The 26,601-nt window shown below is 36.6% G+C and overlaps 2 long non-coding RNA genes across 2 annotated transcripts; one reads left to right on the top strand and one right to left on the bottom strand.

Moving 5' to 3' along the window:
- Positions 1–10,864: 10,864 nt before the first annotated feature.
- Positions 10,865–13,008, bottom strand: LOC134484474 (uncharacterized). The gene is made up of 3 exons (XR_010061934.1): positions 11,817–13,008; positions 11,258–11,359; positions 10,865–11,013 (listed from the first exon to the last, which is right to left on the bottom strand). It is a non-coding gene; the product is annotated as an uncharacterized LOC134484474 (long non-coding RNA).
- LOC134484475 (uncharacterized) lies at positions 11,631–26,292 on the top strand. Its single transcript, XR_010061935.1, has 3 exons — positions 11,631–12,516; positions 24,131–24,244; positions 25,304–26,292. It is a non-coding gene; the product is annotated as an uncharacterized LOC134484475 (long non-coding RNA).
- The last annotated feature ends 309 nt before the right edge of the window (positions 26,293–26,601 follow it).

The following is a 26,601-nucleotide window of genomic DNA, read 5'->3' on the forward strand; positions in this document are numbered from 1 at the left end:
CAGAGATAGCAACTAACAGAGAATTTCTAAGACTAAGTTTATTATCATGCCGTAGTGAACATTTTTAACCAAACCATTATGGGATCTGTGATATCCAAAAAGAAATCAAGAGACTAGGAATACTAAAAGGAATGAATCTTGTTTAAACATTCTTGGAAGAAATGAAATTCATATCTATTAGATTACCATAAAGGGATTGATGCTTTGGATTGTGGCCTGCTACCAAACACAATCCATATTCTCTTTTATTACTTTCAAAGTAATAATAGTTTAATTAATAAGATGTGAACTTAACTCCAAAGATATTACTGTATGTATGGGTGTATTTTGTTTACTACATTTATTATAAAAATAATTTGTGTAAGAATGTCAATTGGAATTGCTTGGAAAAGTTCCTTGAGTTTACAGATATGGTTTTACTTAAATGAGACTTTCTCTAGCAGTGAATTCCATTTGTTTATATCATGGTTCCTTCTACATATACTGATGGAAATGACAATAGTTAGATTATTTCAGAAACACCTGGATAAAATTTCACTTACCTAAGGAAATGATTATTGAAGAAGTGCAGCAATTTTCTTTCTCACTACTGATGTACTTTCTTCATGTACATTGCTATTGGCTTCTGGAAAAAGAAAGCAAAATTCATTTTTTAATGTCTCAAGTTACCAAAGTACTTTAGAAAAAAGTCTATCTTGTCTTATAAAGGAGATATTTATCTAATGCTAAATAAGAGTAAAAAGAATAGCTTTTGGGTTCTTTTTTAACTGTCCTACAAGAAATAAAATAAAATGCTTTTAATATACCATTTTTTATATTGCTCAGCATCTCTGGTGTGTGTCTCTCACTCCCTCTCTTATCCAGATCTTTTTTAGTTTATGGAGCTGAGATGCCATGCATAGTAAACATCTTCATTCTCTCTCCCCCCAGGCTCCAAACCTCCTGCTTATTACCAGTGTTGAAAAAAACTTTATATTCACTGATATATGCAGGACCAGAAAATACCTGTCTTTTTGCGGTTAACTTGGCATTCTCAGGGTCCTTCCATGCAGGATACACCAAATGCTTGAGTGATATTACACCCCAAGGAGAGCCCACAGCTGATATCTCTTCAAACTAAAACTTTGTATTTTCCAAATATCTATATTTGCTGATGCCTCTTAAAAGCTTTAACATCCTTTGTAGCCCTCCTCCCACCCAAGGTAAAAAAAAGAAGGATGGAAGCATTGGGTTTAGTGGTGGTGGCCCTGTTTAAATAGGTTCATTGGAGCAACTCCCATCTGTGTTGTCTGGATAGCAGAATTACATTACACAGTTTAGCAGTGGCAGCTTGTTCCATTAGCAAACATTTCATGAATACACTAGTAGTTCAATTTTGCAGAGTTGTCATAACAAACAGGAAACAGCAGCAGTGGCAGAACCTAGTAGAACAGCCAGGCTTCTGTACGTAGCCTGGACAGAGAGAAGTTCTATGCTGTGATTCTCTCAGGGAATTGAAATCAGCAGAGACTCAAGATCCACAAACATTGTTGCTGCTGCTTCATTTGTTTGCCATAGTCTGTGTAGCCAACTTTCCCTTGGAAAAAATAGCATATGTTTGAAATGTTTGCTGCTGCTACAAATACATTACTGTAGCTGAGTAATCCTGTACATTATTTTCTCTTCAGAGTGATTGACACTATCCAAATCCTTTACAGTTATTGCTGCTAATTTTGAAACGGGTAATCCAATATGTGATCAGTTGAGAAAATTCAAAACAGTGTACCTGCTTTGACCATGTTTCCAATATAAAAATTTAAAAACTCTTACAACCTATGAGCTGTAATGGTACTGGAAACCCTTAACAACCATATCAATAGCAGTTACATATTCTTACTCTTGTATAAAAAATAGAATTAATTGGCAAAAGGTGATAACAATTTGTTTTTGAATGGGCTAGCCTGTCGGTGATTTTGGTCAAGATGATAATTATCAAAAGCATGATTTCAAGCAAGTTTATAAAATAATGTGTTTAAGATATGGAGCTCATTTGCAAATTTTCCTATCCTGTTTGGCCAAATGCACATGCCATCTAGTTGTAAGGATTAATCTGGTTTATATTGTAGAAACTCAACCTAAATATACATGTTTTTTCATGCATCTACCAGCAGGGTCACAAACCCACAGTTTTATTTCAATTGTCATCTATAAAATTCCATCTGTTACAAACAACTGTCCCATGGTTGTTGGGAATCGGTGGTAGAGTTTTTATTTTTTTTTTTCTAGTTCTATGTTAAATGTAAAGATATGAAAGGTAATAAGTGTGTGGAAAAACAATTTGGAATTGTATCTTAATAATATATTTCCCTTGGATTTTACTTTGTTTTATGTTTTATTAAGAAAATTATTGAACTTGGTGACTCAAGACAGCAAGTATAATACATTTTTTTTCTATTTTCTTTTTTTCGGAGCTGGGGACCGAACCAAGGGCCTTCCGCTTGCTAGGCAAGTGCTCTACTACTGAGCTAAATCCCCAACCCCATATAATACATTTTTAAAAATGATTTTAAGCAATATATTATGTGAACTTGAATTTTAACTCCAGTACTCCTGATTCTCAAGGGGACTTTTTCACACTTTTCTTTCTTGAATTTGAAAAATGAAGTGTACTTATACCTAAATCGAGTTTTAGAAGAGCAAAATGATATAATTTTAAGGAAATACTTAGAGTAGATTATAGGATTAATAAATAATGATATTTGACTATATCCTCCCTAGATGGTGAAGCACTTGAAGGAAAGCAGAAACTTCATTTTTTTATAAACCTATTTTCTAGACATGTACTGGAAACATAATAAGTAATCACTTATTTTTGGAGTAAGAGTTTGAATGAGTTAGAGTAGTACATATAATCTCCAATTACCAAAAGTCAGATTTGTAGAACCATCATCATGTTAAAAAAGAAGAAATGAATACTCAAACAGAGTCATTTGACAATAACATCATTTTTCTCTTATTTGACTAAACCATGTACATTATGCCTAGGCAATTTCTTTCAAAAGCAAAGTTTTTGGTTAGTAAAGAATGTATCTATGTATATATGTATATGTGTATACATTTGTATATGTGTATGTGTACATAGGGACACACACACACACACACACACACACACACACACACACACACACATATATATATATATATATATATATATATATATATATATAATTGTGTATGTGTACTTAAGGGCATATGTATATATGTTTATATGTATATATGTATATACGTGTAGGTGGACACATTTATATATATATATATATATATATATATATATTTGTTTGTATGTGTATATGTGTTTATACATATATTTATGTAACATAAAATGCACTCTACTTTCTAACTTTATGAAACTTTTCACAGCTATACATTAGTACTCAAGATTTTTAAAAGCTGTTTCATAAATTTTGATTCATTGTAAAGTTACAGTTCAGAAAAGAGATTCAAGGTAGCTAATTAATTTTTATACTATCAAATTTCCTCATCTATTTCATAAAACACAAAGATTTAGTTTGGTAATGTGACTGTATATGGGTTTTAGCATGAGACATATCTAATTAACTTTTCCATCATGTGATGTAATTTCAGGATACTAAAGGACCTATGTGAGTTAGAAAATATAACAAATGGACTGCTATATGTGATAGATCAGAATGATAGAAAGATACATACATACATACATATTTACATACATGAAAGATCACAGATAATAAGTAGATTAATATCACATACTCAGAATCATCAATCATGAAATAATTATTAAATGTGAAATATCTTCTTATATGAAGCACAATTTTAAATGTGAATTATGTTCATATCTTAATACCTAAAGGAACATTTATCAGCCGTAATTTTAAAATAAAATGTCTATTTAACACTTCCACTCAGGTAATTAACAGAGATGAAATACTTAGATTCCTTTACATTAATCTGTCAAATTCTCCCATCATCTCGTCTTTGTTACTTAAAGGCATAACATTATACTTTGTCTCTATTTGCAAATCTTCAGCTACTTTCCACCCTGCTCTGCATTCTACCTCAAATCTTATCACTATATTTAAGTCTCTAAGAGATCCTCATGTGCTATCATGAAATTTAATCATGATCCATCATTTTTTATCTTTACTAACATTGCTCTCATATGGGTAATTATTATTTCTCTGTCACAAATGAGATCACTACCGCTTCCGTGTTTTCAGTACTATTTTCAACATCAACCATTTTATAATTGCTCTTTAAATGAGATAATAAAATGATCTATTTTCCCCCAATAAATTTTCCACCAACAGTTTGTTCCATTGAATCTTTAGACAAGAAAAACAAAGTTGTTACAAAGTTCTAGATCTACTCAGATTTAAAACAGAAAGCTGGCTATGTGACAAGAATCATAGGAAGAATACTTCTGGAAGAGAAAGCAGAGCTTGGAGAAGACCTCATGCAGAGAAGTGCTTCATGCAATTTTAAACAAAAAGTGTGAAAGACCTGAACTTGCATATTGAATATTATTTGTTGAATAATATTTACAAGTGATTCTGAGTGGACTACATAAGCATGTTTATTTATAAATCCATGGTAAATGCTAAAAAAAAATGACATCGACGTGTAATAGAGCAGAAAAGGAAATAAAGTGGAAATTTGGTACAGGTTACATTATGGATGTTATCAGTTTAAACATGCTGATTTCATGTGATGAATATCACAGATATACTAACAGTATTGCATGACTCTATAGTGAAATTACACAGAGTGAGAACACTAACAATAACCTGTGACAAAAATGGCTATATTCTTTAATATTTCTTTTTGAAAACATTCATTTCAATTAAGAAAATTCAATAAAGGAACCAAAGATAACTCTTTTCATCTTTTGCATATCCAATCTTTAAACAGACAGGAGTATACTGGACGAATTTTCTTCAAGCATTTTGCTACTCCAGTTATTATTAATTTAAAACAATATGCAGATCAGGGTGTCATACTTGTGGGTATTGGTTACTAAGACCCAATAATCTCCTCAGAAGGACATCCATATAAAGGAATCTAAAATAATTTCCTTTTAAATATTAAAAATCTTAAATATGAAGACTGCTTATCATTTTCACAATACATACACCATTTGTAATTACTTCATTTTTACGTATCAGTATCAGTCACTCTACCTCTCTTATTTTGATATATGACAAGCTTAACAAAGAGCAGACCCTATGTTTCTCAGCATGCCTCACATTTCACCCATTTTCCACTGCATCTGGGCCATATTACAATCAATATAATTAATATTTTCAAGTAAATGATAATGGGATACAAATGCATATTTTGATATTTCCTACAGTAAAACAAGTAAAAAGATCCAATAAAAGAATAGGTACAAAATTTGTTCATATGAAAACAGTAGGTTAATAATACCTTATAATATCCACCCTAATTCATATTGATTCAGTGCTGAAGTATATGTGTCAATGTTTATGAAAAGATTAAATATCTTTTATGTATCTTTCTAAAAACAATTGGACATAGTCAATAAAAAAATGTCAGGCTCAGATAAGGTTTAGAAATAATTAAAATAAGTTCCAAAAAATATTCTAAAAGACAGTTATACAACATATAAGTTTAATTCTCAGGCTCCATAACTAGATAATATAGTACTGAGCAATTGTATTCAATTTGCACATACAATTTTAATTTACATAGGAAATAAATGTTTAAAATCTCAAAAGCTATATTTATTCAACAGTAAGATTTCAGAAGTGTAAGTTTATTCTTTTTTTTCATTTTCATTAAATAGGGTATTTCTCATTTGTATTTCAAATGTTTTTATCTTTCCTGGGTTCCTCTTCATCACCCCTAGTCTCTCCCACTCCCTCATTTTAGTGATTGTCTCCTCCACATGGACACTCCCTTCCTTACTGTCCCAGACAACCAAATATCCAAACTTTTAAAATGGGTTAGAGAGCTAAACCAAGAATCCTTAACTGATGTAACTCAATATCTGAGAAACATATCAAGAAATGTTCAACATCCAGAGTTATGAGAAAAAAGGAAATCAAAATGAACCAGAGATTCTACATTACACCAATCAGAATGACTAAGATAAAAAACTGATGCAGTAGCAGAGTGGTCTAGGATGTAGACAAAGTGGAACACTACTCCACTGCTGGTGGGAATAGTAGCTCTATAGCCACTTTGGATATCAAGGTGGAGGGTCAGAGAAAATTGCAAATAGCTTTACTGAAGACCCAGCTTTACCACTCACTTCAACACATATACCCACACTTGATCCACATATAACAAGGACATGTGCTTGAAACATGTTCAAAGCAGTCTTACTCATATTAGTCAAATGCTGGAACCAATCGTGAAATATGTCATCCCCACTGAGGAATAAATAGAGAACGTGTGCTATAATAAAACAAAGGAACACGACTCAGGTATTAAAAATGAGGACACCAAGAACACTGTACACAAAGGGAAGAAACTGGAAAATAGTGAAGTAACAGAGTACAAAAAGGTCATATCATGGAATGTACTTAGGGACAATTGGATGTTAGCCACAAAGTTAAGAATACCCAGTATTCAAATCCTTTATCACATGGAGGGTAACATGAAAGAAATCCAATTATGGATGCTTGCAACAAACTTAGAAGGCAGAGGGATGAAGGGACCTAGGTAGAGGTAGAGAAGGATAGACAAAGTGGGGAGGGGGATAGCAACAATGAAAAGAGACAAGAGAGAAATCCAGAGGAAAAGTGGAATAAATAACAATAATCATCAATGGTGGGTGGTGAACTTGGGTATCCCCAGGAAAGTCCCAGATTTCAAAAATGCAAAAGGCTCCTATACACCTACTGGGATGATAGTAGTTTAAATACTAAGCAGCAAAGAGATAGAACAACTAGAGACTGCCTCTTGTAGCTACACATGACCCAAGTGAAGGGATGGTGCTACCCATGCAGCTCAAAATTTTTAACCTATAAATATGCAAGGCCTAAAAAAAAGTAAAAGAAAAGAGCAGAGAATGAAGAAAGCCCCTTCAGAGACTACCTCACCATAAGAATCATTTCATCCACAGACCTTAAATCCTCTAACTATTCCTGATGTCAAGATGTGCTTGCAGATAAGACCCTAATATGTCTGTCCTCTGAGGGGCTCTGCCATCATCTGACTGAGACAGATGCTGATACAGCTAAACATTTGACAGAAAACTGACAGCCACATAAGATGAGTTAGTCTAATGCCTAAAGGATCTTAAGGGGATTGGAAACAAATATGAAACACAAGAGTATCAATTAAGTTTATCCTTCAGAGTCTCAGGAAATTTACCAACGAGAGTATACTTGGCCAGTACATGGTTACTGCTATATAGATAGCAAAGCATATGGAGAAGACAACTGTCCAATCTTTAATCTCTGGAAAGGAAGGCAATTGGTCTTGTGGAAATGTCATATCCCAGAGAAGGGGGATGTTAGATGGCTAAAGTGAAGTGGGCATGTAGATGGAGGAGCACCATCATAGAAACAAACAGCATCGGAAAGGCTTGGGGGATTCAAGAAAGAAAGAAGAGTTTGGGAAATGACTTTGAAATGTAAACAAATACATAGATTATTTTGCACTTCCAATGTTTATAATATAAGATATGTATGTTTCCAACAGAGATGTTCACATCTCTCTCCTTAATGAATATACAGTCAGTATTTGTAACATAGGTTTACTGAAAGTTGAAATCCAAAATTGTTGTGACTTACTTATTATTCAAATTTCACATAGATAAACCCATTCAATATTTTATCTTCTGCCCTTGTAACTATAGCAAATATTTAGTTACTTGATAGAAAATTAAAAAAAATTGTCTTTCTACTCCATTACTTTTCCATTCAATGCCTCAAATGTCTCTCAATTTAACTGTATGTACTACATTCCCTTCATTGTTGCTCTTTTCCCTGTCTCTTCACAGTTGATATTCCTGTTCCTGACTGTGTCCTTCAGCAATACATAAGTACACTTGCACTTCTCAAAATATATACAGTCTGTTTCACTAGACTCTTACACAAAATGATCATACAGATACACAGTTTAGAGAATTAACATTCAGATTAAAGTGAATATGTAACTCATTTTTTACTTTTTGATCTGGATTAACTCATCTAGGATGGCATTCACAAGAGGAATTCTGATTTATTTTCATTGATATTGGGTTTAAAATACTTGTGCATTATATACTTCCTACCTTGGATTAGTCCGGCATACCACACACAGAACAGAACAAATCAATTAATTGTAGGATATGTGCATGTATGTGTCTAGGTCATTCCACAGTAACTCATGCTAAATGTTTGAGAAGCAAATCTGTTCAAAGATAGAATGACCTCCCTTTTTTGCATGTTTCTTACACATACCAAATCACCTCACATTGCACCAATTATTTATACCTCTGGGCTACAGATTAAATTCATTATATCTACCATTAATCTCTCCATAGGGATTAAGAGCTTATTGATAAATAATTTTGTAGTCTTTAGATTAGAATTTTGTCCCAAAACTCATTAAGTATTTATTGTTCTGTAAATTCAAACCTAAGTGGTATTTCGGAAATTTGAGTTTCATGGTCAGACTTCGTCAGCTAAATGCACTCTGTCCATTGTTGGCAAGTTCAAGCTATGCTTCCTGAATGTCATGTTTGCTGTGACTACCTAGTTGTACAGTCATGGGATACGCAAGTGAGTTCTCATATAGTTTTCTCAATACTAAATTGATCTGATCAGAATCTGTGAAGTGACGAATCAATCTCTTTGTGCTGAATGTAGGTTGCCAAACTCCCTCTGGATAATTTTTGAATAGCATCTTTTAATTATGCATATGCTTTTTAGGTGGTTTCTCATTATCTATTAACACTCCACATAGATCTGGAGCATTATATTATTGTAAGTTTCCAAGCCAAGTGATTACCTGTCCTGGATTAGAATCGTCTGTGAGTTTCTAGATCAATGTGTGTAATCCTAAGGGATTCTTCTTGATATATTATCATCTATGGATGGTGTAATATCTACAACGTTTGATACACAGCCTTTGATACACCTTCCTTCTGCTGTGTAAAATAAAATTATTTACAGCAATGGGATCCTGTAATATTTAGGCTACTACATGAATCCTTTAGTAAAATATGTCTATGCATGCTTATTCATGCCCAAAAAGATCCATGGGGAGACCAACCTGGCTAAAAATGTCAATTGCTACTCAGATGTCCACTATATATACAGTCTGAGGAAGAGTCAGTTCAGTTCAGGTGTGGAACTGAAGAATACTCAGCCATTTTCCAAACGAAAAAAAAATCAAGTGACTAAGATAAGGATTGTGGGAATGCTTTCATCTATGTAGAACATTAATTTTAGACTCACATACAAATGTGTGATGTGCAGTATTATCAACACTTTATTTCAGTAGGAATTATATACTTTTGGGTATGGTCTCTCTGGACTATTGTATGATATCAATATGGTCTGCTGTGACAGATTTTCAAGTAAATATGAAATATGAGGACTCCAGCAGAGTAACTCTTGCTCAAGTAATACCCTTCATGTTATTTGTGACCCTCACTGGGAACACTTACTGCTATGTATCAGAGTTCTGATTCAATTTTAAGTCTTTTTTTTTGTTCTCATGCTAACTTTTGATGTTTCCTTTCTCCTATAGAATAGTTAGTCAATGAGCCTGTATACCAGACATCAGATGCAATATCAAGCATTGGTTGCAGCTTGCCCCTCTGCTGAATTCACAGCTATGAGGAAGTGTTTCTTATGAGAAGTAATTGATCTCTACAATGTAGATTATTGTTGTCTGTGTTTTTCTCTGACTTCCTCAGTACTCTTAAGGGTCATATGAGGGAAGAAATCACAATGAGAGTGAGAAGCGAGCTTTCTGGATCCCAGGATAGACAAAATACACCAAAGTTTCCTTGCAAGATATAAGAACATAGTGGACAGGGTTTGTATTCAAATTAGTCAATGAAATGCTCTCCCTTTATACCCTGTATATGTACAAACATTTACACAATTGGATTGGCTTGTTAGCTATGCCTACTTACCCAGCCTGCCCAGTTTTCAGGCTGTGAAGAGGAGACTTTGTTCTCAGCAAGGGATCAGGTGGTGGACAAACATCTTACTCTTGCTCACTGTTTCCCTGTTCCTCCAAGTTAAGCAGCTTCTTTCAAATGGATCTCCATTGTCCATAATATCACTGACTTCAAGTCTGAAGCTATGAGCCCAGTCAACAAGAAAATCTCCATAGCTAAGAAAAAGTAAAATTTTTCTTTTTTTTTTTTTTGGTTCTTTTTTTCGGAGCTGGGGACCGAACCCAGGGCCTTGCGCTTCCTAGGTAAGTGCTCTACCACTGAGCTAAATCCCCAGCCCCAAATTTTTCATTTTTTAATGCTGAGGTCGAGGGGCAGATATTATGGTGACTTTCTTTATTCTAAGATTTTCTTCAAACAGAGAAGGGGGAAGAGCATTGGAGGAGGGTAAGTTTTGATCTATCTAGGGTTGCTTAACAATAATAGTAATAATAATAATAATAATAAGTAGTTGTAGTAGTAGTAGTAGTAGTAGTAGTAGTAGTAGTAGTAGTAGTAGTAGTTTAGACTAATAAGTTTATTCAGCATTTAAGAACACTGCCTGCCTTTCCAAATGTCATGAGTTCAATTCCAAGTGTACTCATCGTGGCATCCAACCATTCATAATGACAGGTGAGTCTAGTGAGTCTGACAGGTACAGTATACTCATAAAAATCAAATAAAATAAATCTTTAAAATAAATAAAAAACAAAAGTTTACTTATCTAAGTTTAAGTTACTGTGCTTCTGTAGCTGACCAACTTTCTGTGTTCCTCTGAGGACAGAAAATGCATCTCTCTCTATTAAAATCCAGGATGAGAGCTCACACACTGCTTGCCATATCTCGTCTGTTATTCAAACACAGCTTCTGCTTTTCTGAGAAATGAAATAGCTTCCATTACACTCCTATCCTACCTTCAAGTTCTACTTTTGAGAGGCACATCAGAAAAGTGTGTTTGTGCATGAGGACGTTGGAGTTGCAGTTTCTTCTGATGTGAGAATACTGGGTTTAACACAGAGGGGTCAAGACGATCAAGGAATGACTGGGTGTAATAACTATCTTTTGTTCAAATTCTGCTGATGCCATGGGTCAGTATTCCTGGAAGTTTACCCAACTCACAGGTTTTCTTCTTGAGCTCAATAGTCAGTTTCTCCTACTTCTTAATCTGCTGAACTTGCTCATTGATGGTGGAAGGTTGGCATGATGCCTTCCCAGCAGACCCTGTAGATAAACACAAGGGAACATGCATATTAATGGCCCAGTCACAGGAGAGACCATTCTGAGTCCCCCAACAAAGCATGAGGAAAGGGGAAATCTACAGACACTTTGAAGCACTGAGAGAGTAAGAAAGCTCTTTTCAAGTTGGACCTATTAGCTACTCTCCTGCCTCCAACGATGATTGCTAGACATATGCAGGTAAGTTCTGTAGTCCATAGTTCTTAGGACAACCAAGCCCTAATCATGTATGTTCAAGAAAAATGAGTCTGAAATCTTGATACATTTCCAGGGGAGTATCCCTCTCTCTCTCTCCTTGTCACAACATGTCAATGACTTGTACAATAATCGTCTGTAGATGAAGTCCTATACTCTACCCTGAGAGTAGAAGATTTATCTGTGTGGCTCCTATTGGATATCTTTCTCATTCAGAGTGAAATTAAGGAACTCATAGCAAACTAACTGCATGCTTGTCAATTTCTGGCTGTCTGCCAAATATTCATCAGATATTCTTGACGCTTGGTCCCTTCTTTAAAAGTCCAGATGTTTCAGACCATAAGTCCTGCTCCTAGAAGGTCTGACCCAAGCACAGCTTCTCCAGGAAGTTCCCCAGTACTGGCTCAGGGCTTACTCTCTCTGCTTTACACCAGATTATTTATTTTGCATATTTATAACAAGAAAGAAGTCCTAATATCATTTTTTTTCTCTCTCATCTCTCCATGCACTCTGTTTTTCCTGTAAATAACTCGATAATCCTAGAAAACATGTCTGTGTCTAAAACAATAAGCATTAACAAAATACCACAAGGGCAGCTTCTGTTTCCATAACACTAGTGACATCACAAAGAATACCATGGAATTCCAGGCATGCAATAGTGTACCAGAGGAGTGTCCCCTTCAACAGTACATAACTATCCATTAACCAGATATTCTCCAAATCAACAAGCCAAGTTGGCCTTTCCAGTACCTTTGCTGAGACACAAGGGAAGACTTTCCATCACTCTACCTTCTAAAAATGGAGATATGACTGATTAATTGAATTTTTTCCTACCTTCATGTACAGATACTGAAGCCTAAACTTGCAAACAAAGCTCAGAAATTGTTCATCCCGACCTTACTATGCACACTGAAAATGACAATGAAGAAAGGAAGTTGAGAACTTAGGTCAGTATGATTGTCATTTATGCAACGATTCTAAACAGTTAATCACTCTAAGCGGACATCTTCTTTAGCTAAATGATCATTTTATCCAATTTCCTCATCCATTGCTCCTCCTAACTAATGCTGGAGAGTTGGGATTATGCCTTCCTTGTAGAGCTGGTTCATAGATAAATACAAGTAAGCAAAGACTTTGGAAAGATCCACAGAGAAGTACAGTTTAGTTGAGGGAGTAAAAAAATTGGAATAATTATGTAAATTCAGGCAAAAACATTGTTCAGAGCCTCAAAAATAACATGTTTAGTCATGGGGTTCTTTATGATGTGAGCAGCAGTTCACAGATCAGGCTACAGGTGCATTGCTTAACATAGGTGCAATTTGAGACCTCAAAAACAGAGGAAGCATGATGAGTCAACCTTGGAATGCAATTAAGAAGTCATGCTGTACTATGGAGAGGTATCCTGCGGAGGAAAGAGACAGACAGAGACAAAGACAGACAGACAGACAGACAGACAGACACAGACACAGACACACACACACACTCACACACACACACACACACACCAAAACAAAGCATCAGTCATGGGGACAAGTATGTTGTAGATCAATCATGAGGAGCTTCACCCATAGAATAAAAGTCAATTTCTTCTGTTGGGTGCCACATGTGACAACGTCTATACTCTTGAAAGGGTGTCACTACTACATTTCTGGAAAGCATCTATTAGAAACATACAGACAGGGAATGGTAAAGTAGGGTAGAGTCTAGGTATTATTAAACTATACATGTTTATTAAAGCCCCATGTAACCTTTGTCATGATGCTGGCAGTCTCAGCAAAGAGAAGCCAACCTATGGTCAGCCTGACATGCATTTCTTGAATATCTAAAAATTTTCTTTTTATACATGCGTATTTGTCTCTATGCTTGTTGGGGGTTGTTGAATATTCTGCATCTTCACAGTTGTTCTTGTCTAGTAGATTTGGATGTCAACTCTATTTCTAATTGTGGTTCTCCAGAGGACTCCATGTTCAGATTACCCTGGGGTTTATGAGATAAGGAAGGGTATAAACTGGAAAGAAATACATTAACATTAGTAAAGACTGTTGTAGGATAGAGGAAAAAAATATGACAGAGAGGCAGAGAGAGAGACACATAGAGAGAATGAAAGAATATGCCTTAAGTACATGAAGCCAGAAAAGAATTTGTGAATTTAGAAAACAAGGTATGATAGACTGCCTGTAAATCCCAGTAACTAAGAAAGGACCTTGGATCCAGTTTTGATATTGAGGCTTCATACAGCTTGGCCTTTGCCAATGTGAGACACACGATTTCAATGAGCAAATCCATAGACTGGAAAATGTAGTTATGGTGGTCCAGAAAAAAAAAACACAGAATTGTCCCCTCTGTCTGCTTCTCATTACTCTGGTCTCCCGTGTCACAGGATGCTGAATGGTCTTCCACATACCCTCAGATGCTGCTCACAAGGAAGAGCAAATTTCTTCAACAGTACTTCATCTGAGCTTACCCTTTGCTTGTGGATGGTACTCAGGAAGTGAACTGATAGGTTATACTTTTCCTAGCTGGGTGTTAAAGTTCAGACTTGAGCATCCCACTCTGTGATTTTTCAACAGTTACATGTATCCATTGGGATGGCAGTGTCACAATGACTGCAACTGTCTTGTCACGCCTTTCACATGCTTCATGTGACTGAGTTGAAAGTCTGTCTTAGCTTATTTACAGATCCACGGGATGCAGCTCTGCTTCAAAGGCCACAAGTGTGACCACAGAAAACAAGAAAACAATGACACAGTACACAGTTATAATGTAGACATTTCGGGGTATTTCCTCCAAATTTTGTTTAAAAGCAGATTTTTTTTCTTTATTATCTTGAGTATTTCTTATTTACATTTCAATTGTTATTCCCTTTCCCGGTTTACTGGCCAACATTCCCCTAACCCTGCTTTCTTACCCCTAAACCCCTTTGTATATGGGTGTTTCCATCCCTATCCTCCCCCCATTACCGCACTCCCCCCAACAATCACGTTCACTGGGGTTTCAGTGTTAGTAGGACCAAGGGTTTGCCCTTCCACTGGTGCTCATACAAGGTTATTCATTGCTCCCTATGAGGTGGGAGCCCAGGATCAGTCCACGTATAGTCTTTAGGTAGTGGCTTAGTACCTGGAAGCTCTGGTTCCTTGGCATTGTTGTTCATATGGGGTCTCAAGCCCCTTCAAGCCTTTCCAATCCTGTCTCTCATTCCTTCAACGGGATTCTCATTCTCAGTTTAGTGGTTTGCTGCTGGCATTTGCCTGTGTATTTGCTGTATTTCGCCTGTGTCTCTCAGGAGAGATCTACATCAAGTTCCTGTCAGTCTGCACTTCTTTGTCAAGCATATTCTTTTACTGAAGATTATGCTACTCTTTCTAGAAGGCCACTTTATGGCAGAACATTTGGATTATGCCCCATCCACACTTTATAGATTTCTTACATAGACTTCTTTCAGTGACAAGGTTTCTGTAAATTGCATACAAACTAACCATTTAAGGACACAAACACAAACACATACACACAAAAGATACACAGGTACACAATGACACACACACACACAGTGTGCAGGGATAATAGAGATGTGCATGTTTAAAAAGTTAGGACAGTGGATCTAGAATATAAAATGTTAAGGGTTCCACTAAAATCTAAGACCATAGGATGGAGGATGGGAAAAAATTGTGAGGTGTTCTTTCCCTACAACTTGAATACATTAGCAATGAAATATGAGGCATCAGAACTGCATGGTCAAACAAAGACCAGAAATATACACAGTCAAATGAGTGCAAATACAGCTCATCTCTCTGATCTATAATGGAAGAGTTCAGGTGTTTCCCACACATCTCCTGCATAGTATTTATTTGCAGTCCAATTCTAGAACACCAAAGGATATTCAAGAACATATAAAGAGCTGAAGCCAGAATGTCAGCATTCCCAGAGATCAGAAGAGAAGGGAGTTCTGTTTTCCTCTGCTTCCCTTAACTATGCTTCAGAAAACCAAGGAGACAGCCTCCTCAGGCATATGCACATCTGCAGAGGTTGTAATTTGGCTTTAGAACATCTTAGCCTGTAGTTACACAAGCCAGGATGAAAACTACAAACTCCATCAGCATACAGTTGATGTGCCCAGGATCACTCCTAAGTCTCTCTAGACCTACAAGTGTAGATAAACATGCCTTATAGGAATAGAACATGGTTGTTTAGTTCCCTCAATTACTGTTCAGGACAGGTACAGAAGACAGGAAGGAGCCAGTCCCTCTTCTATTTCTCTAATTGATATTTCTTCAATGTAGTATAAAACTGCCTGCCAAGGAGACTGTCTTTAGAACAAAACAGCAGGGAAAAGATTGGGAAAAGTTCTACACCAATCCTACATCTGACAGAGGGCTATTACCTAATAAAAACAAAGAAGTAAAGAAATAATGATTCAGAGAGAAAATAATCCTATTAAAATTGTGCTACAGGACTAAGCAAAGATTTCTCAACTGAGGAATATCAAATATCTGAGAAGGATCTAAAGAAATGTTCATCATATTTAGTCATTAAGGAAATGTAAATGAAAACAACTCTGAGATTCCACCACATACATGTAAGTATTGCTGAAATAAAAATTCAGGAGACAGCAGAAGTTGATAAGGATCTCAAGTGAGAGGAATGCTCCTTTTTTTGGTGGCACAAAGAACTGGTTCAACCACTCCTGAAATCAGTCTGGAGATTCCTTAAAAAATTGGAAATTGCAGTGCTTGAGGAACCAGATATACATCTTTTGGCATATAACCAAAAGATGCTCCAACATACAAAAAGACACATCCTCAATTATGTTCATAGCTGCCTTATTTGTAATACCCAGAAGCTAGAAGAAACCCTAATGGCATTCATCAGAGGAATTGTTATGGAAAATGTGGTACATTTACACAATGGTGTACTACTCGGCTATCAAAACCAATTATCTCAAGAAAGTCATAGACAAATGGAATGATCTAGAAAATATCATACTGATTGAGGTTACCCAATCACAGAATGGTATGAAATCACACATGTTATGAAATCACCGAAAGTGAATATTGGCACAAAAGCTCAAATTACCCAAGATGCGGTCCTCAGACAACTGGAAGCTCAAGAGAGGACATACAAAATGTGCATGCTCTACTCCTTTTTAAAAGGTGGAACAATAGTATATATAAATTTAGAGCAGAGACTGAGGGAATCCCATTCAGAGCATGCCATACATGTGGAAAAATATATACACATCAATCACCAAAACTAGAAAAGATTGATAGAGCTAAGAAGTGCATGCTGCCAGGGACTGTATATAGATCTTCCCTGTGAGACACAGCTAGAGTATATCAAATACAGAAGTGAATTCTAGAGGCAAATATGTGAACTGAAAACGGATAGTAAGGGGAGTTATAGAAAAAGAGGAGTGGGGCCGGTTAGGGATCATATGGGCAAGTAATAGGGAAAGGAAATAACATTTGAAATGTAAATATAGAAATACCCAAATAAAAAGGAATAAAATTTGCTAAAACTAAAAAAAATTAAAGAAATTAAAGAAAATAACAGTGCCAGGTATTCACAGCTATTGACTCAGAAATGTAAAGCTCATTGTCAGGAGAGCAGAGTAATACTAGTGGAAAGACAGAGATGATGAAGACTCAAGTAGAAACACTTCTCTCTCCCAGATATCAGTGTCAGACACAAACTGCACTATAGGGATCCAAAGCATGGAAGAGTATACTCTGAGTGGAGTACACAATACTTGTCTTTCCCTTCTTTGTTAGGACCTTATTCTTCTTGACATAAAGAATAAAGGTTATGAGCTATCAGGAAATCAACTATGCTCTGCCCATCACTTGGTTTTGGAATACAAAAAAAAAAGGATATAAACACTCTGACTCCCAGGAACGATAAGAACAGGGAAGTCCAGATGGTTTTGAGCTCCCAGCTCCTGATTCCCATATGTGTAAGGCTCACATCAAGGCAAACTCTTTAAATATCCCACTCATTTCCTACTAAGGACTCTCTGAGCTATCCCAAGTATAACATACTTCTTCCTTTTTTTATACAAAGACAGAAGGCCAGCTTCCTTCTCCCCTTCACTGTTGTCATTATCCTCTTTGTTCTCCCTCCCATATGGGTGTTTACTCTGAATTACAGGTCAATTAGTAAACCCTAGAGGTACTGCAGGAATATCTGAGAGGCAGTTGCAGCCACAACAACACTTGTGACATCGCAGAAGAAGTTAGGGGAGTCCAGGTTACAAGATATACTTGAGGGAGAGCCTAATAATGATGTCACTGTGAACTGCCATGTCCTACCTACTAAACAGATTTCCTTACATTGATCAGATTTGGCGTGCCCTCTCCAGGTATCTCTCTTGTGACTCTGTGGAAACCTTTATGTTGTCCATCTCTCTAAAGCTGTAGAAATCTCTTTGCTTCATTAGTGGTTACATGCTTTGAATGGAGAAAGGTAGCTAGGGCTTGGCATGGGTATAAAAGATTTAGGAAGATGGAGTGGGGGAGATTCTTCTAGATAATAATTTTTCCCATGATCATTTATGTGACATACAGAAAAATTTTGTAGGTTTTCTGTTTCCCAAAGGCCAGTATTCTCCCTACAGACATTTAATTGAATGAATATTGTGCTTCACTTTCTTACTGTACATTCTTTGATAGGGGACTTTATAAATATTCCAGAATGTGTACTCAAAAATTCTGTTTTACGATTCCATTTTTTTGCAATGATTTTGGCAACAAAGAGGGCCCAACATTAGAGTGAATATAACAGTGTAAATATTGTGTACCTACCTCAAATGATAAACTCCCAAATCCTTATTTTATCCAAAAATTAAGAGACATCAGTAAAGGAAAGGACAACATCTACTCTAGAATGTGGTTCTGTAGTCCCAAAAGATAATCAGTTCTCTGATATCTACATTCCTTATTTCCAAGGTTCAGACTTGAGGGTTGAGAGTGTTTTGCCATGATTCTTTATTCAGGCCATACGTAATATTCAGGAGGATGGGCAGGGAGAGGAATGTCTTGCGGTCCAGGGAAAGCTTATCTTCAATAGTTTCATAAGTACAGAATGGAATCTTTTTGGCATTGTCAATTGTAGATTCTACATTCTTGACCTAGTTGTGTATAATCCATGTTAAAATTCCACCTAACCTCATAGGTGTAGGAGACACGAAAACTACATAAGATTGGTGAAGCTAAGAGGTGCATGCTGCCAAGAACTGGAGAAAGATCGTTCCAGAGAGACACAGTTAGAGCATGTTAAATACAGAAGTGAGTGCTAGTGGAAAACCAGATGTTCATGATGCTTCCCCACTTTTCTTCTATTAGTTTGAGTGTATCTGGTTTAATGTGGTGGTACTTGATCCAGTTGGACTAAAGGTTTCTACAAGGCAGTAAGAATGGATCAATTTGCCTTCTTCTACATAATGACCTCCAGTTGAACCAGCACCATATGCTGAAAATGCTATCTTTTTTTCCATTGGATGGTTTTGTCTCCTTTCTCAAAAATTAAGTGACCATGGGTGTATGGGTTCATTTCTGGTCTTTAGTTCAGTTTCACTGTTTTATTTGCCTGCCTCTGTCTCAATGCCACACAGTTTTTATCACTGTTGCTCTGTAATACTGCTTAAGTTCAGGGATAGTGATTCCCAAGGAAGTCCTTTTATTGTTGAGGAGAGTTTTAGCTATTCTCTGTTTTTCTAATTCCAGATGAATTTATGAATTGTTCTGTCTAACTCTATGAAGAATTGGATTGGAAATTTGATGGGGATAGGAATGAATCCTTAGGTTGCTTTTGGTATTATGGCCATTTTTACAGTATTAATCCTGCCAGTCCATGAGCATGGGAGATCTTTCCATCTTCTGAAATCTCCTTCAGTTTCTTCAGAGACTTGAAGTTCTGATCATATGCTCATATCTTTTACTTGCTTGGATAAAGTCACCCGAATTATTTTGTATTATTTAGGGGTATTGTGAAGGGTGTCGTATACCTAGTTTCTTTCTCCACTTGTTTAGCTTTTGTTCAGTGTTATATTTATACCCAGCCACTTTGCTGATATTGTTTATCAGGCTTAGTAATTCTCTGGTGGTACTTTTGAGGTCTCTAAGTATACTTTAATATCATCTAAAACAGTGCTATTTTGAATTCCTCCTTTCCAATCCAATCTAAGCAGACTCCTTTAGTGTATGCTTGCTCTGGCTAAGATGTCTAGAACCATATTGAATAAGTTGTGAGAGAGTGGGCAGCCTGTCTACTCCATGATTTCAGTGTGATTGCTTTAAGTTTCTCTCCACTTAGTTTAATGTTAGCTATGGATTTGCTGTATATGTTTAGGAATGGGCCTTAAATTCCTGTAATTTCCAGGACCTTTATCATGAAGGGGTGTTGAATTTTATCAAATGCCTTCTCAGCATCTAATGAAATGATCATTGGGTTTTTATCTTTGAGTGTGATTACATAATGGATTACGTTGATGGTTTCCATATACAAAATCATCCCTGCATGCCTGGGATAAAACCTACTTGATCATGATGGATGATTATTTTGATGTGTTCTTGGATTCGGTTTGCAAGACTTATATAGTATTTTTGCATCGATATTCATAAGGGAAATTGGTCTGAAGTTTTCTTTCTTTGCTGGGTCTTTGTGTGGTTTAGGTAATAAGAGTAATTGTGGCTTCATGAAAGGAATTAGGTAGTGCACTGTCCCATTTATGTGGAATAGTTTGCAAAGTACTAGTATGAAATTTTCTATGAATTTTGGATAGATTTCTTCACTAAATCCATCTGATCCTGGACTCTTTTTGATTGGGAGGCATTTATTGATTTCTTCTATTTCTATAGAAGTTACTGGTTGTTTAAATGGTTTTTCTGTTCCTGGTTTAGCTTTGGTACATGACATTCATCAAGAAAATTGTCCTTTTCTCCAGATTTTCAAATTTTGTTGAAATTAGGATTTTGTAGGATGATCTGATGACTTTTTTAATTTGTTCTAATTCTGCTGTTTTGTCTCCCTTTTCATTTCTTATTTTGTTAATTTGGACACACTCTGTGTGCCCTCTGATTTGTCTGGCTATGGGTTAATGTAATCAGTTGATTTTCTTAAAGATCCAGCTTTTAGTTCTGTTCATTCTTTGTATGATCCCCATTTTTCTACTTGGTTGATTTCACCTCTGAGTTTGATTATTTCCTGCCTTCTACTACTCCTGCATGTATTTGGTTCTTTTTGTTCTAAAGGATTTAGGTGTACTGTCAAGCTGCTCTTGTATGCTCTCTCCAGTTTCTTTCTGCAGGCATTCAGAGGTATGAGTTTTCCTTTTAGCACAGCTTTCATTGTGTTCCAAAATTTTGGGTATATTGTACTTTCATTTTCATTAAATTCTAAGAAGTCTTTAATTTCTTTCTTCATTTCTTCCTTGTCAAAGTTATCATTGAGTAGAGCATTGTTCAACTGTCATGTATATGTGGGTGTGCTCTCCTCATTGTTATTGAAGAACAGACTTAGCCCATGGTGGTCTCATAGAATGCATTGGATTATTTCTATCGTTCTGTATCATTTGAGGCCTGCTTTTTGACTGATTATATGATAAAATTTGGAGAAAATGCCATGAAGTGGTGAGAAGAAGTTATATCCTTTTGTTTTATGATAGAATTTTCTAAAGTATCTGTTAAGACCATTTGGTTTATAACTTCTGTTAGTCTGACTATGTCTCTGTTTAATTTCTCTTTCCATGATCTGTCTTGTGATGAGAGTAGGGAGTTGAAATCCCCTGCTATTATTATTTCCGGTGCCATATGTTCTTTGAGCTTTAGTAAGGTTTCTATGTAGGTGCCCTTGTATTTGGCGCATAGATATTTTAGTTTTTGAGCTCATCTTTGTGGATTTTTGCTTTGATGAATATGAAGTGTCCTTCCTTATGGTTTTTGATGACATTTCATTGAAAGTCGATTTTATATGATATTAGAATGGCTACTCCAGCTTGTTTCTTGCGAAATTTTGCTTGGAAATTATTTTTCCATCCTTTTACTCTGAGGTAGTGTCTCTTTTTGTCTCTGAAGTGTGTTTCCTGTAGTGCAAAATGCTGTGTCCGCATTACATATCCAGTGTGTCAATCTGTGTATTTTTAGTGGGGAATTGAGTCCATTGATGTTGTGAGATATTAAGGAATAGTGATGATCACTTTCTCTTATTTTCATAATTGGAGGATAATTAATGTTTGTGTGCTTCCCTTCTCTTTATTTTGTTGTGAAAAGATTAATTCTTGCTTTATGATTTTACTTGCCTCCTTTTTGGGGATTTTCCAATTAGTGTCCTTGGAATTACTGGATATTTAGAAAGATATTGTGTAAATTTGGGTTTGTCATGGAATATCTTGGTTTCTCCATCTATGTTAATTGAGAATTTTGCTGGATAAAGTAGCCAATGAAGGCGTTTCTGTTCTCTTAGGGTCTGTATGATATCTGTCCAGGATCTTCCAGCTTTCATAGTCTCTAGTGAAAATTCTGGCTTAATTCTGATAGGTTTGCCTTCATATGTCATTTATACATATACTTACTGCTTTTAATATTTTTATTTGTTTTGTGTATTTACTGTTTTTACTATTATGTGATGGGAGGGTTTCCTTTTCTGGTCCAGTCTATTTGTAGTTCTGTAGGTTTTGTGTATGTTTATGGGCATCTCTTTCTTCGGATTAGGGAAGTTTTATTCTATAATTTTGTTGAAGATATTACTGTCCCTTGATGTTAGCAGTCTTCACCCTCTTCTATACATGTTATCCTTAGGTTTGATCTTCTTGCTGTATCCTTGATTTCCTGTACGTTTTGGGCTAGGAGTTTTTTTTTTTTCTTTTTTACATTATCTTTGACAGTTGTGTCAATGTTTTCTAAGGAATCTTCTGCAACTTAGATTATGTCTTCCATCTCTTTTATCCTATTGGTGACGCTCACATCTATGACTCCTGGTCTCTTTTTTAGGTTTTCCATCTCCAGGGTTGTCTTCCTTTGTGCTTACCTTATAGTTTCTTTTCCATTTTTAACTCCTGGATTTTTTGTTCATTTTCTTCTCCTGTTTTTTTTTTCATTAGTTCTTTAAGGTAATTTTGTGTTCCCTCTTTCTGGGATTCTACTTGTTTACTTCTGAATTTTCTGTTGTCCTGTATTTTCTTAAGGGAGTTAATTATGACCTCCTTAATATCCTCCATGATCATGATAAAATGTGAACTTAAATCTAGATCTTGCTTTTCTGGTGTGTTTGGATATCCAGTGTTTGCATTGTTGGGAGATTTGGACTCTGATGAGCCCAAGTAGTCTTGATTTCTGTTGTTTGAATTCCTGTTATTGCCTCTAGCCATCAGGTTGTCTCTGGAGTTAGCGTGTCTTACTCTTTCTGACAGTGGCTTGACCGTCCTGTAGGCTCATGTGTCAGGACTGCTGTAGACATGTTTTCCTATTTTGTTTTTACCCAGTTATGGGAACAGAGTATTCTTACCTCATGCATGCAGTTTTTCCTGTCCACTGGCTTTCAGCTGTCCCTGTGGGCTGGAACCAGAAGGAACTTCACATATTTCTCTTATATCCTTCTGTGGGGGGTAGGGAGGACAGAAGGCACAAGGTGTTTTCCTATTGAGTCAGGAATCTGGGCAGAGAGTAGTCTCCTCTGGTTTCCCAGGAATGCCCGCTCCTCTGAAGTTCTAGTTCTTCCACCTTCAGGATTTGTGTGCAGGGAGCTGTTTAATCAGTTCTGTTCAGATCCAGGCACAGTCTGGAACATGGTGCTCCTGCAGTTTTAATCCTCCTATATTCCTGGGTCCAGAGGCACTATGCTGTTTTGCCTTGGGCCAGAGATATGGGTAATGGTGGGCAGAAGTTGCGGTCTCTGTGCCTTGTATGCTCAGTATTGCCCAGACTCCTGGGTGATCAGCTCTCTCTCCCACATCGTCTAGGAGCAGGGAGCTCTGGGCCAGGATCAGCAAGGTTCAGGAGCCAGCTAGAAACTGGAAGTGCCTGGTCCCAGAGGAGTTCTGCTTTTGCATGTCCTGAATCCACTAGTCAGGTCACTTAGTGCAGAATAGTTGTATTCACCTCTGGTCTCAGACCTGAAGTTGCTTCTTGGGCAGCCATTCAGCTCTCAATGAGAGTTGCAACCAGAAATGTCTACTAGGTCACTATGAACAGGAGGCCCAGATGGAGCTAGGTGTATTTTTTTTTGTTTTTTTTTTTGTCAGGAATGTGAGATGAGTTCTCAGGAGTTTCTGCCTTTCTGATGGTCTAAGTGTTCCCCTCCCCACAGAAGATTTGTGTGTAGGATATTGTTTGGACCAGTTCCGATCCATATGCCATTTGTACTGCAGGACTCCTACAGCTTGACTGCTCCTATATTCATGTGTCCAGCGGCACTATGCTGTTTCCTCTTGGGCTAGGGATGTGGACACAGGTGGGCAGAAGTGGCAGTCTCTCCATACCTGAAGTCTAAGTACAGCCCAGTCTTCTGGGTGATCAGCTATCTGTCCGACAGAGTTTCCAAAGGAGTTTCAAATGTTCATTCCCTATCCTACAGGTTTCCAGTCTTTTCAATTCTCCTCCAAATGTTTTGGAGAAGACATCTATTGTCAAGGCGAGGTACAACAGGCCCCATCAGACAAAGAGGGCTGCAAAATTTCTACTTTTAAAGGTAATCTCAATGATTTCTCATTTTTCACAAATAGATTAAGTCCTGCCCCCTCTCCACATGTGACTTTAATACCTTCGCCAGCTGCAAAACATGGGAGAAAGCTATGTCCACTCACAAAGACAGACAAAGATGTCCCCCATCTCCACCAAAGTGCCTTATGCAAACTGCTTCACCAACAAAACTAGATAAAAATGATGAAGCATAGAATTGCATGATTAGAAGAAAGGGATATAAGTCTTTCCTGAGAGACACAGCTAGAGCATGTCAAATACAGAAGTGAATAGTAGTGGCAAACCAGTGAACTGAAAAACAGATCTCTTGTTGGTAGATTTTGAGAAAGAATGACAAGAGCTGAAGGAGCTTTCAATCTGATAAGAAAAACAATGCCAACAAACCAGAGTTCCCTGGTACTATACGAATATTCAAAGATTGTTCTTGGATAGACCTATGGCTACAACTGCATATGTAGCAGAGAATGGCCTTATTGGCCACCAATGGAAGGAGATTCCCATGGTCTAAACTAGGTTTCATTACCAAATCAAGGGAATGTCAAAGGGCAGTAAGGTTGATTATACAAGAAAGGTAGGGGGACTGTTTAGGGATCTTATAGGCAGGAAACTGGGAAAGGCAAAAATATTTGAAATGTAAATATGGAAAAATCAAATTAATAAAGCAAAAAATTGCTAAAAAGAAAAAAAATAAGGTAAAGATAAGACTGCCATCTATTCACACACATTGACTGAGAAATATTAAGGGTCACTATCAGGCAAAGGGAGTCAGAGTACTACTAGTGGAAAGACTGATATGATGAAATAAAAACATGTCTCTCTCCTAAACACTGGTATCAGACACAAACTGTACGATAGGTAGCCAAATAATCAAGGAGTTTATTCTGAGCTGTGGACACAATACTTGTCATTAACTTCTTCCTTAGGACCTATTTCTTCTGGGCAAAAAAAAAAAAATAAAAGCCATGAGCTCTAAGGAAAGAACAGTGCCCTTCCAAACACCTGCCCTTTGGGATAAAGATATTAATGATATAAACTCTCTGACTTACAGGATTCACTAGAAGCAGGGAAGTCCAGATGCTTCTGACAGGCTCTGAGCTCCTGATTCCAGGTGTGGAAGGTTCAGATCAATTCTATCTCTTCAACTTACCTACTCGACACCTACCAAGGACTCAATGACATTCCCCAGGGTCGCCATATTTCTTCCTTTTTTTTATACCAAGACAGAAGGCCATCTTCATTCTCAACATCTTTGAGCTTTACATTCTCTTTGTTCTCAATCCCAAATTGATGTTTCCTCTGAACTAGAGGCCAATTAGTAAACCCTATATTATACTGAATGAATATACAAGAGGCATTTGCAGACACGACAACACTTGTGACAACACAGGAGAAAATAGGGCTCTCCAGGATACAAGAGATTTTTCATGGAAGGCCTAATGATGATATCACTGAGAACCGCCATGGCCTACCTACAAACAGCTTTCTTTACACTGACCAGATGTGAGAGTGCCTTTTCCAGGTATGTCTCCTGTGACACAGGAAAAACCTTTATGTACTCTATCTCTTGAAAGCTAGAGACTTCTCTTCGCTTCAACAGTGTTTACATGCTCTGAATGGAGAAAGTTATTCAGGGTCCTGGCATGGGTAGAAATGATCTAGGAACGTGGAGAAGAGAAGATTCTTCTGGATAATATTTTTATTCCCAGGTCCAAACCTGTGACATACCGTTCAATTTTCTAGGTTTTCTCTCTCTTGTAATGGCCAGTATTTTCCTTTCAGACCTTTAGATGAAGGAATATTGTATTTCTGTTTTATTGTACATTCTTTGATAGGTGACTTTATAAATATTCCTGAATATGTACTCAAAAATTATGTTTCGAATTCTATTTTCTGCTATGTTTTTGGCAACAAATGGGCCCCAGCTATAGAGAGAGTATAACAGTGTAAATACTGTGTACCTACTTCAAATGATAAACTCCCAAATCCTTATTTTATCCAAAGATTACCAGACATCAATAAAGCAAAGGATTACATGACTATACATTTCAGTAATCTAGTCTTATTTGATATCTGTACGACACTATCTACCTTCCTGTATTCTCATGACCAAACTTAAAGATTTAGATGTGTTTCTGTGATTGTTTCTTAAGGCCAAATATAAGAAACAGGAGGATGGGCAGGGAGAAGAAAGACTTGAGGAATGGTGAATCCTCAACTTCAATACCTTCATAAGTACAGGGGGGAATCTATTTGACATTGTCATTTCTAAATTCTACATTCTTGACCTATTTGTGCAGAATCCATGTTAACATTCAACCTAACCACCTAAGCAAATAGTTGTAGGAG

This window comes from Rattus norvegicus, chromosome Y, assembly GCF_036323735.1.
Source record: "Rattus norvegicus strain BN/NHsdMcwi chromosome Y, GRCr8, whole genome shotgun sequence".
NCBI lineage: Eukaryota > Metazoa > Chordata > Mammalia > Rodentia > Muridae > Rattus > Rattus norvegicus.